At 35.5% G+C, this 13,381-nt stretch overlaps 1 protein-coding gene and 1 pseudogene across 4 annotated transcripts in view; one reads left to right on the forward strand and one right to left on the reverse strand.

Annotated features, from left to right (window-relative positions):
* The window catches only part of ZNF84 (zinc finger protein 84), a 42,874-nt gene that overhangs the window by 13,566 nt on the left and 15,927 nt on the right, over nt 1-13,381 (reverse strand). The window lies entirely within an intron of this gene.
* LOC143685223 (uncharacterized) lies at nt 1,944-11,622 on the forward strand (annotated as a pseudogene).

Genomic DNA, 13,381 nt, shown 5'->3' on the forward strand with positions numbered 1-13,381 from the left:
AATAGTTAAATGGCAGAAGTAAATCCTTCCCAATTATTACCTTGTGTCAACTGATTAAACTCCCCTACTGAAAAAGGCAGAGATTCATAGACTGAACGATAAAGCAAGATCCATCTATATGACATCAACAAGAGACTCATTTTATATACAAAGATGCAAAGTGGCTGAAAGTGAAAGGATGAAAAGAGATATTCTATGTTCTCAAAAGAGAGCTAGAGTGGCTATATTACTGTCAGACAAAATAGACTTTATCTCATAGAATAGTACAAGAGACAAAGAGAATATTATGTATTGAAAAAAGGTTCAACTCAGGAAAAAAGACATGGCTATAAACATATATGCATTGCCAACAGAGCACCAAAATGTAGGAAGCAGAAAGTAACAAACTTAAAGAGAGAAACAGATAACCCTACAATTAGTTTGATATTCAATATATGACTTTCATGAACTAATAAAACATCTTAACAGAAGATCAATAAGGAAAAAGAGGACCTGAACAACACTATTAACCAATGAGACTTGATGGACATTTCCAGAAGACTTCACCCAACAACAGCAAAATATACATTTTTCACAAATGAACATGGATTGTTTTCCAGGACAAACCATATGTTAGACCACAAATCAAATCTTAATAAATTAAAAAAATATTAAAATCGTACTATATATCTTCTTGGACCACAATGGAATAAAGCTAGAAACCAAAAACAGAAGAAAAACTGGAAAATTTACAAATATATGGAAATTAAACAACACACTATTAAACAACAAATGGGTGAAAGAAGAAATCACAGGGATATTAGGAAATATCTTTAGGCAAATTAAAACAAAAAACATAATGTACCAAAACTTACGGGATGCCCAGGTAAATTTACAGCTCTAAATGCCTACAATAAAAAAGAAGAAAACAAAACTAAACAAAACAAAAATAATTTTAAAAGAATGTTACATAAATGTGATCATACAGTATATAACCTTTTGAGATAGAGAAGTCTTATTGTTTAATTAAATTGTACCAAATAAAAATAAAGACGTGGGCAGTGCAATGGTTGTCAGTGGCAGAATTCTCACCTGCCATGCTGGAAACCCAGGTTCGATTCCTGGAACCTGTCCATGCCAAAAAATAAAAAATAATAAAAACATTTTAAAAATAAAATATAAGCCTTCTATCCAGTGGGGGAAGGGTACCACAATCAATAACCTAACTTCACACCTAGAGAAAAGAGAACAAGAAGAGTAAATTAAATTCAAAGTTGGCAGAAGAAAGTAAATAGTAAAAATAAGAGTGGACATAAATGAAATAGAGAACAGAAAAACAATTCAGAGAATAAATGAAACCAAAAATTGGTGTTCTAAAAAGTTCAATAACCTTTAGCCAGACTGAAAAGAAAAAAAGAATAGACACATAAATTCAAATAAAGCACGAAGGTGTGGACATTACTAACAGTCTCATAGGAATGAAAAGGATTTAAGATGATACTATGGAAAACTGTATGTCAACAAATCAGATAATCTAGATGAAACAGACAAATGCCTAGAAACACAGAAACTACAAGCACTGACTCAAAAAGAAACAGATCTCAACAGACTTATAACAAGAAACGAGATTAAAATAGTAATCAAACACCTCCCAACACACAAAAGTCCAGGACCAAATGGCTTTACTGCTAAATTCTATCCAATATTTAAAGAATTAACATCAATCTACCTCCAACTCTTCAAAAAAACAAGAGGGAATACTTGAAAGAGAGCACAATATTCCAGACCAATATGCTTTATGAATACAGATACAAAAACCTTGACAAAATACTAGCAAAATGAATGCAACAGTACATTAAAATGATTATCCCACCATGACCAAGTTGGATTTCTTCCAAGAATGCAAGCCTGGTTCAAAATTAGAAAATCAATGTGATACACATTATTAGAAGGAAAACGACGACATGACCATCTCAGTTGATAAATGTGCAGGTTAGAAGCTCCCAGAAAAGCCATGCTCTCTTAATCCATCCTGTAGGGCAGATCTATTGTTGGGTTGGACCTCTCGATTAGGTTGTTTGCATGGAGATGTGACCCCCACCCATTCAAGGTGGGTCTTAATTCTTTCCTGGAGCCCTTTTTGAGAGAGAACTCAGAGAGCAGAGAGATGAAAGCAAGTCACATATGCTTGGGGATGCTGCAAGAGCTGCTGGAAACCAGAAGCCAGGAGAGGACAGCAGACATTGCCATGTGCCTTCCCATGTGACAGAAACGCTAGCTCAATCGGCCTTTCCTGAGTGAAGATATCCTCTTGTTGGTGCCTTAATTTGGACATTTCCACAGCTCTAAGTCTGTAAATTTATAACTTAATAAATCCCCCTTGTGCTGGTTTGAAAGGAAGTATGCCCCCTAAGAAAAGTCATGTTTTAATGTAAATCCGATTTCTTAAAGGTAGAATAGTCTCTATTCAATGCTGTGTATTTGGGACTGTGATGGGATCATCTCCCTGGTTGATGAGATTTAGTTAAGAACAGTTGTTAAACTGGATTAGGGGATGACATGTCTCCACCCATCTGAGTGGGTCTTGATTAGTTTCTGAAGTCCTATAAAAGAGGAAACATTTTGGAGAGAGAGACTCAGAGAGGGCAGAGAATGCTGCAACACTACAAAGCAGAGAGTCCACCAGCCAGCGACCTTTGGAGATGAAGAAGGGAAATGCCTCCCGGGGAGCTTCATGAAACCAGAAGCCAGGAGAGTAAGCTAGCAGATGACGCCGTGTCTGCCATGTGCCCTTCCAGCCGACAGAGAAGCCCTGACTGCGTTCGCCATGTGCCTTTCCAGATGAGAGAGAAACCCTGAACTTCATCGGCCTTCTTGAACCAAGGTATCTTTCCCCAGATGCCTTTGATTGGACATTTCTATAGACTTGTTTTAATTGGGACATTTTCTGGGCCTTAGATCTGTAAACTAGCAACTCATTAAATTTCCCCTTTTAAAAGCCATTCTGTTTCTGGTATATTGCATTCCAGCAGCTAGCAAACTAGAACACCCCTTGAAAAAGCCTATCCATTTCTGGTATACTACATTCTGGCAGCATTAGCAAACCAAAAAAAATGCACAAAGGCATTTGTCAAAATCCAACATTCTGGGCGGGCAACGGTGGCTCAGTGGCAGAGTTCTCTATTGCCATGCCAGAGACCCAGGTTCGATTTCCAGTGCTTGCCCATGTAAAGACAAAAAAAAAAAAAAATCCAACATCCTTTTATGATATAAACATTCAGGAAACTAAGAATAGATGGGAACTATCAACATGATAAAGGGCATATGAAAGACCTACAGCAAATGGGTTTGGTGAAAGACTACTGGAGAAAGACTGAAAGCTTTCTCACCAAGATCAGGAATAAGAAAAGGAAGCCTACTACTACCACCGTTATTCAACATCATATTGAAAGTTCTAGCCAAGGCAATCAGGCATGAAAAAAAAAAAGGTATCCAAATTTAAAGAGGACAAGATTAAATTAGCCCTATACACAGATGGCATGATTCTATACATAAAAAATCCCAAAGATTCCACAAGAAAGCTACTAGAACCAATAAACAAATTCATCAGTCACAGAAGATAAACTCAGCTGGGCTTCCATGCAGTAGTAATGAACAACATGAAAAGGAAATCAAGAACACAATTCCATTTATGATAGCAGCTAAAAGATTAAAATACCTAGCAATAAATTTAACCATGGAGATGAAAAACTTGTACATTGAAAACTACAAATATTGCTGAAAATATTAAAGAAGACCTAAGTAAATGGGAAGATATCCCATTTTCATATATTGGAATACTCAATATTTTTAAGATGTCAGTACTGCCTGAAGTGATCAACAGACTCAATGCAATCCCTATAAATATTTCTGCAGTCTTTTCTGCAGACATGGAAAAGCTCATCCTCAAATGCTCATCCTCAAGTTCACATGAAATTGCAAGGAGCCCCAAACAGCCAAAGTAATCTGGAAAAACAAAGTTGGAGGACTCACATTTCCTCCTTCAAAACTTACTACAAATTACAGTATAAAAGGATGTAAAACTGGCATAAGGACAGACATATTGACCAACAAAATAAAATTGAGTCTAGAGATAATTCTACACATCTTTGGCCAGTTGACTTTTGACAAGGGTGGCAAATCCATTTAATAAGAAATAAATAGTCTCTTCAACAAATAGCACTGGGAAAACTGGAAATCCACTTGCAAAAGAATGAATGTGACCACCAAATTTATGGACATTTGATCTTTGATAAGGCCCCCAAATCCACTGAATTGGGACAGAATAATCTTTTCAATAAATGGGCACAGGAGAATTGATTTTCAATAGCCAAAAGAATGAAAGAGGACCTCTACCTTACACCCTATACAAAAATTAATTCAAAATGAACCAAAGACCTAACTGTAAGAGCCAGTACCATAAAACTTCTTGAAAAAAAGTAGGGAAACATCTTCAATATCTAGTAATAGAAGGTAGCTTCTTAAACTTCACACCTAAAGCACAATCTGGGAAAGAAAAAAATAGGCAAATGGGAACTCCTTAAAATCAAGAGCTTCTGTGCCTCAAAGGACTTTGTTAAAAAGGGGATGAGGCAGCCAATTCAATGGGAGAAAATATTTAGAAACCACATATCAGATAAAGGCTTGATATCCTGTGTACATAAAGAAATTATACAGCTCACCAACAAAAGAACAAACAACCCAGTTATAAAATGGGCAGAGGAAATGAATAGGCACTTTTCTGAAGAGCAAATGCAGATGGCTAAAAAGCATATGAAGAGCTACTCATCATCACCGGCTATAAGGGAAATGACAACAATTAAGACAACAATGAGATATCACCTTAAACCTATAAGAATGGCTGCTATCAAACAAATAGGAAACTATAAATGTTGGAGAGGATGTGAAGAAATTGGAACACTTATTCACTGTTGGTGGGAACGTGTAATGGTTCAGCCACTGTGAAAATCAGTTTGGCGATTCCTCAAAAAACAAAATATTGAGCTTCCCTATGATCCGGCAATACCAATACTCAGTATATACCCAGAAGAGTTGAGGGCAGTGACACAGACATTTGCACACCGCTCTTCAGAACAGTACCTTCACAATTGCCAAGAGATGGAAACAGTTCAGGTGCCCATCAACAGAAGAGTGGATAAACAAAAATGTGGTATAAACATACGATGGAATATTATGCAGCATTTAAACAAAATGATATCCCGAAACATATGACAACATGGATGAAACCTGAGGACATAATGCTGAGTGAAAAAAGTAATACACAAAAAGACAGACACTGTATGATTCCATTATTATGACTCTGGTAAAGCTGCCAGTGTTTTGGAGTAGCTAGAAGGAAAATCTGAGTTGAGAGCATGATAGCCCATGACAAACTCTGGGAACTGTTCTGCAGTTGCTTGTTGAAGTGTGCTTTGAAAATTATTGCCTTTATTCTTTCTTTTCTTTGTATATATATAAATTTTATATTTTACAACTAAAAAATAGTTTTAAAAAACTATAAGCAGTTATAGCAATATTAAATAAACTCTTGAAATAAAAAATTTGAAAATATCTAATAACACAGCTCACTACTATAGCAAAGTTGCTATTTGTAATAACTTTTTACTTGATATTTTGAGAATGCACACAGTTCTGATAGTCAAATAGTATCTATGATACTGTCTAATATTTAGAATTAAAGTAACTCTGATATCTGTATTTATAGATTTTTTCCCTCCTTGTTTTAATTTTAGATTGGCTTATAAAAACATATAGTACAAACAGCCTTTACAAAAATACTGATTATGTAGAATTTTTTAATATGCCTATGGGTAAGCTAACTAAGACATCCATTCTACGTGGTTAAGATTTCCATATGCTAATTGTAAAAATATTCGTATCTTCATATTTTCCTGAAATCAGGAAAATATTTAGTAACATAGGTCATTACTATAGCAATGCAGATATTTGTAAGAACTTTCTACTTGCTATTATGAGAACATTCACAGTTTTGACAACTGATCAAATGGTATCTAAGTTAGTTTTTAATAAAACTAACTTAAGAACTTTGCTATCCAAATATGTAGATTTTTAACTTGTTGCCTTAATTTTAAATTAGTTTATGAAACACTGCAAAAACACAGGTTTACAATGATTATATGAATATTTTATTTAAACATGCTTATGGTTTAAGCTAACTAAGATATCCATACCCATTGTTGGTGGTTCTAGGTATGTTGTTGATTTTCTTAATAAAAACATGTAAAAAGTTAAAAAAAGAGAACTTATTTAGTTGATAATAGATGGTACATGGGAAAAAATACAATCAATGTAAGCTAGGGTCTACAGTCAACAATAACACTGTAATATGCTTCCATGAATACAACAAAGGCATTGTGCCAAACTGAATGCCAACAGGTGGGGGATTGGGAAAGGGGTATGGATTCTTTGTGGGAGAAAAGGAAATGTCTTCAGATAGAGTATGGTGGCGAAGGCATGTCTATACACTTGGGTTGGATTGTGAAGTGTGAATAATAAAACTGTTTAAAAAAAAAAAAAAAAGATGACCGTGGAAAGACTTCCAGCAAGACAGTGGAGTAGGAGAGGCTGAGTTTGCCCTGGCTCCATGCAACAATGAGAGATGAGATAGAAAAATGACTGGGACAGTGGTTCCAAGGTGTGAGTGATCAAGGAGGGTCTTCTACCCTGCATAGGGAGGTCACGGGCAAAAAACTGGAGAAATTGGGATGGAGAGAACAGAATGAACATGCTGTATTGGTAAGATTTTCCCTTCTGCATCATAGCTGAGCAGGCCTGTGGCGAACTTGGAAGATAACAGACATCCTTTTCCAGTGCACAGACTCCACTTAGTGAAGGTAAAGCATCTACACCTCACCTTTGTGACACATTGCTGTGGGCCCCTGGTTTTTTCCCAAAGAAGCAGTGGGAGACATGGAGTGTACTAGTCTGACATTCAACCTGCGAAAGAGACCTGTTTGGGTTCTGATGCTGCTTCCCTCCCCACAAAGAAGGCTGAAGATTACAGGTGTGTGTGGACAAAGAGGTGAAGACAAGGAAGCCGGGTAAGCTAAGGCTGTGACTGGCCTCGACATTTCCAGACTGGCTGTGGGCAAGTGAAATTTAAATATCCAGTCCCACAGCCCATGATTATCCCAGAGGGAAGTCTGGGGGCCACTAGACGCATCGGCAACACAGGAAAAGTCTCCACTAGGGTGCGTATTGCTTGTTCCCCAGCCCCAGGGTTGGCAGATTTCAGCGTATGCCAGGGTTGGCAGATTTCAGCGTATGCCAGGGTTGGCATTCCTAGACGAGGTCCCTTTGGGTTTTCACTTGATTCAGCAGACACCTGTGGTTGGGCTCAGGTGGGCCTAAGGGGACAGAGGGCTCAAGAGCACCATCTGCTGGGGAGAAGAGAAAGCTCCAGTCTGACAGACTGCCTATCTGCCTAGCTCTCAAACAAAGCCCTAACTAGGATTCCAACCTCCCGGGGAAAGACTGACAAACCAAAAGGGAATCTTCAAAGTTAATAATACAAGTAGAGACAAAACCCTAGACATGGGAAGGAAATAAATCTTCAAAATAACCTTACTAAGACATTAAAATGCCCCTTCAACAACAGATCATAAAACATGAAAGACCAGGCAGATATGGCTCAACCAAATGACCAAATTAAATCACCTGAGGGGACCCAGAATTTGGAATGGCTGATTAAGCCTAGGATATGAATAGACATTCCTCCAAAGATGTTAAAATGGCCAATAAGGGCGGGCTATGGTGGCTCAGTGGTACAGTTCCCACCTGCCATGCTGGAGACCTGGGTTCATTTCCTGGTACCTAACCATGTTAAAAAAAAAAAAAAGGCCAATAAACATAAAAGATATGCTCATCATCACTAGCCATCAGAGAAATGTGAATTAAAACTACAATAAGATACGACTTCACACCCACTAGGATGATGACTATTTTTTTTTCTTCTTTGGGCAATCACTTATTTATTAAGAAAAAACTAACAACAAACGAACTAAAACATTAACATGTGATCATTCCGTTCTACATGTATAATCAGTAATTCACAATAAGGATGATGACTATTTAAGAAAACAAATTAAGTAGGGGCAAGGATGCAGAGAAACAGGAACTCTCATACACTGTTATCAGGAACGTAAAATGGTTCAGCCACTGTGGAAAACAGTTCGGCAGTTTTTCAGAAAGTTAAGCATTAAATTACCATAAGATCTGACACTTCCATTCCTTGGTATAAATCCAAAAGAATCGAAAGCAAGGACTTAGGCAGATATCTGAACACCGATGTTCATTGAACCATTATTCACAATAGCCAAATGGTGGAAACAACTCACGTGACCACCAGCAGATGAATGGATAAAATATGGTATATCTATAAAATGGAACAGCATTCATCCATAAAAAGAAATAAAGTACTCATACATGCTACAAAATGGATGTACCTTGAAGACATCATGTTGAATAAAATATGCCAGACACAAAGGAAAAATATTTATATGAAGTATTAAGAATGCATAAATTAATAGAGACAGAAAGCGCAATAGTGTTTACCAAGCAAGAGGGAGGAATAAGGAGTTATTTCTAAATGGATATGAGTTTTGGTTTGGGATGATGAAAATAATCTGGAAATAGTGGTAAAAGTTACATAACATTGTCAATGTACTTAATGTCATAGAACTGTTCACTTAAAATAGTTATTATGATTGTTATATATATTTTACCAAAATATTTATTAAAAATAAATAAAATTTAAAAAATACTACCTTAATTCATTTTTTTAAAACTGAGTATAGATATTAACAGCTAACCAATGAGAAGTAGACAAATTCCAAAATTTTTAAATGCAGTCACATTACGAAGGAAAAACAATTTTCAGAAAAATAAAGCAGATCCAGAATTTCTACAATATAGTGTTGAAAATGTCCGGTTTTCAAGCAAAAAATTACTAGACATAACATAGTCTATGTATACAAATTAAGCAATCAGTAGAAATTACCTCTAAGTGGGCTCAAAAGTTAGATAAAGCAGACAAAGAATTCACGGCTGTTAGTATCAATTTCCTCAAAGAATTACAGGAAACTATGTTCAAACAAATGAAAATATGCTCATACTGAATTATGGGGTGGGGAATATATGATAGAATTCTCTGTCTGGCTTTTATATTTGTAATTTATATTTGTAATTGTCCTGCAAGTTTAAAATTATTTCAAAATACAAAGGATAAGATTTTTAAAAGAATCTCACTGGAAAACTATATCTGAATGTGATTAAAAGGGAAAATGTTAGGTTGCATATATGGTAATAGAATAAAATAAAATAAAATAATCCATGGAACTGCATTACCCAGTGAACCTTAGCTAACAGTACAATTATAAAAAATGTGCTAACCATGGAATATACTTAAAAATACAACTGTAAAAATGTGCTGTCATTAATTGTAACAAATATTGTACACCAATGCAAGGTAATAATAATAGGGTAGTATTTGTGAATCCTGTACTTATGCATGGTTGTAAACCCACGACTTCTCTAATAAATAAACACACACATAACACGTACACCAAAAACAAAAAAAAACAAAAAGAAATTCTAGAGTTTCAAAGAAAAAAAACCTGAAAGATTTCACTACATAGGCTCAAGAATAGATCTGAGACGTCAGAAGAATCCAGTGAAATTAAAGACGGATCAACAGAGACGATAAAATCCAAAGAATAAAAATGTCTCAAAGGCTTGTCAGATAATGTTAAGCATTTCAATATATGTGAAACAGGAGTTCCAAAAGACAAGATAAGAGAAAGGGGCAGAAAAAATATTTTGAGAAAAAATGGCAGAAAACTTCCCAAATTTGATGAAAAACATTAACTTTCAGGTCTAAAGGGTTCAACGAACCCCAAGTATGATAAAAACAAAGAGAGCTGCTATTAGAACATCATTGTCAAACTTCAGAAAGAAAGAAAAAATACTGAAAACAGTAATAAAAAAACAACTGGTAGCATAAGAGAATAATACAAAAGCTGACTTCTCTTCACAAAGAATGGAGGTCAAAAGGCAGTGTAATGTCATATTCAAAGTGCTGAAAAATTCTACATTTGGCAAAAACTATCCTTCAAAAATGAAGGCAAAATTACTACCAAACCCTAACCAAAACCATTCCCGCCAATGCTAAAGAACATCTATGTAAGATTCTGCAAAGGTTCCTTGCATTAGGGTAACTCTCCAAAACCTACAACCTCCATAGGGGTCTCTGGAGGGGATAAATTCTGACATGCAGAGGGCCCAGCCTCTCCAGAACATCAACTAGTTCCAGCCCCCTATCCCATATTATCGACAGCCCCATCCAACAGGAAAAAGGTAGAATGGGCATAGCCCAAATACCCCTAAAGAGTAGGAGAAAGATCAAAGGTAATGGTGGAGTTATACAGAATCTTATCCAGAAAAAGAATGCTCTGCTATGGAGTTTTACTAATGAGACTTGGAATGCTGTTTCCAAGACTTCAGGTGTTGGTGCCATCTTATTTGATGACGTAATTATGCCTTATTTTTAAAAAGCTCTTTTAATTACTTTCCTAATAAATCGTTTTTTTGTTTTTGCATGGGCAGGCACTGGGAACAGAACCTGGGTCTCCAGCATGGCAGGCAAGAACTCTGTCTGCTGAGCCACCATGGCCCAGATTCTGTTTTTATATCACTGAAGTCTGTGTTGTACACTAATCCAAGCCTATAAATTAAGGGGCCACAAATATCACGTTGCCTTTAGTGCAACAAAGGAACAGCATTTTCCCTTGACTGCATTTGTTTCTTACTGCAATAAGAAACGATGAGCCTGAGCCCAGGCACCAACGCTTGCATCCCTGAACTCCTCACTATTGCTCCAGGTTCTTTCAGGCTTATATATCTGTTGTTTCTGATATTCTTTGAAGTTAGATAAAGAACAGGAACTTGTTCAGAATCTTTGCAGGGCAGAACAAGGAAGGGAAATCCCAACATTTCACTGAGAATGAAAATTTCATTTCCGTTGCAGAGAAAAACTCTCCAATGAAAATTAAATAAAGCCTGAAAAGCTAGGAAAGATGGAAAATGAAGAACAGCACAGGATGAGGGAAAGACAGAAGTAGCTTATATTCTAGAAAACAAGGAAATGATAGAAAATGAGGGAAAGACAGAAGATAAGGAAATGCTAAACGGCAAGGAAAATCCAGAGAAGGAGGGAAAATCAGAATATCATTAAACCAAAAGGAAATCCAGAGAGCAACACAAGCGCATAGGAAAGCACCCAAGTGAGGATGATGTTCCCAGAAAAACGAAAAGGAAAACCAGCCAAGGGCTGGCTGAGTAACTTAAGGAGGCCATACATGATAAGCAATTGAGTAATGAGGAGGTAAGAGCATTTGATGTGATGGCTAGGACTAGGGTGGAGGATGAGGTGAAAACAAACAGAAACTGGCAGCGTTATATGGATACAAAGAAGTTTACAGAATTCTTTCTACCCAAGGGGCCCACGGGAGCTCAGGGGGCTGCTGGGTCCCACAAAGGGGCTCTGAAGACATTCCTTATGTGTAGTGCCTTTGGGCTTCACTTACGTTTTGACTGATTAGAACACAGCCAACTCTGCTTTCTTATTCCTTGCATTTCCCAGACAGGTATTTGCTAGCTCTGCACTTTAACCTTATGTCAATACTTTGTCTTTAGGTATCCCTCCCATCATCAGCAGCTTTTTGACCCAACTGCAGCAGTCTGTGTTTCAGTAAGGGATTTTCATTCATTGCATAGAAAAAAATGTTTGTGGTTATGTTGTTAAATTTTAAAAAAAGAAACTAATTTAAAGAACCATTAAAAAAAAAGAGAGAGATTTTAATTAATCATGTTGCACAACTGACCTCTTTATTGTCAAAGATTTTGGTTTTCATGATGTATTATTTCTGTTTGTTCATTTCTGCATGTTTTTGTTCTATTTTTTTGCTTCTATTTATAGATGTGAACCAGAGCAAGATCTTAAAGATATTTTTTTTGTGTATTGCTTCTTTGTAAACATGAGTCTATGCACTTGTTTATTTTTTGCTAACCTTATAAATCACCCTGTGGCATTATTTTTAAGAAATAATTAAATTATGTATGGGAAATACTGTCAAGGCATTCATCAGTGTTATTAGATGTGCAGCTTTATTATATGATGCTTATTGACCATGTATATTTTTAAAAAAAGATTGAGTCAACAGAAATGTTTAAAATTGGCGTCCCAAATTCTGGAATTTCAAATGAAATTAAATGACATAAAATAAAAAAATAAAAAAAAGAGGAGTGGGGAGGAAATGGGGCTATACTGGTACCAAGTTTCTGTACTCTACCAAATCAGAATTAACCTGAAATAGACTGAAAAAACAAAGATATACTGTATAAACCCTAGAGCAAGCATTAAAAAATAAACAAACCTAAATTAAAATATTGCTAAAAAAAAATCAAGAGAAGTATTAAAGCAGTATACTAAAATTATTTAATACAAAAGTTCATAAAGGAAGAAAAAAGAACATTGCTAGAGAAGCAGAGCTTAGCAAAAGACATGATAAATGGAAAACCCTACAATCCCTTAAAAATATAATTCACGATTAAAATCTTTTCACAAAAAATTTAGGCTAAATTTAGGTTAAAAAATAAACATTTTAAGTAGAAATAGCACCAATATTACCAAACTCTTTCAGAGTATCTCTTTATGACATCGGTATAACTTGGATACCTAAATCCAATAAGGACATTATGAGAAAGGAAAAGTAAAGGTAAACTTATACAACACTGATATGAAAATCCTAATCAAATATTAGCAGACAACAATGAGCAATATATAAAGAGAATATATCAAGGCTACACTGTGTTTATCCCAGGAATTCTAGGTTGGTTTAACATTTAAAAATTCAATGATTTTCATTTCCTTAACAGATTAAAGGTAGTAAAAATATACAATCATCTCAGTAGATACAGAAAAAGCATTTGATAAAATTCAGTATCTTCAAATGGAAGACTGTTAAAAAGAGCTATAAAAAAATTGAAAAATCAAATGTAGTTTGTAAAATATTTTCTTAATTTTTGAAAGAAAGGAGTAGATTTCATAAGAAGGGAATACAGGGCATTTGAAAAAAGAACAAAATGAACATACCAAAAAATAAAAATTATCAACATCTATTTGTTGTAAAAATTCTGAACAAACTAGGGATTCACTGGAATTTCTTTTTATTAAAAAGGAGATATGCAACAGAAACAAGAACAAATATCATTTCTAGTAGTGAAATGTTGAAAGCCTTCTTTTGAGATCAGAAAGAAAACTAAG

This window comes from Tamandua tetradactyla, chromosome 5 (genome assembly GCF_023851605.1).
Source record: "Tamandua tetradactyla isolate mTamTet1 chromosome 5, mTamTet1.pri, whole genome shotgun sequence".
In the NCBI taxonomy this organism is placed as follows: domain Eukaryota; kingdom Metazoa; phylum Chordata; class Mammalia; order Pilosa; family Myrmecophagidae; genus Tamandua; species Tamandua tetradactyla.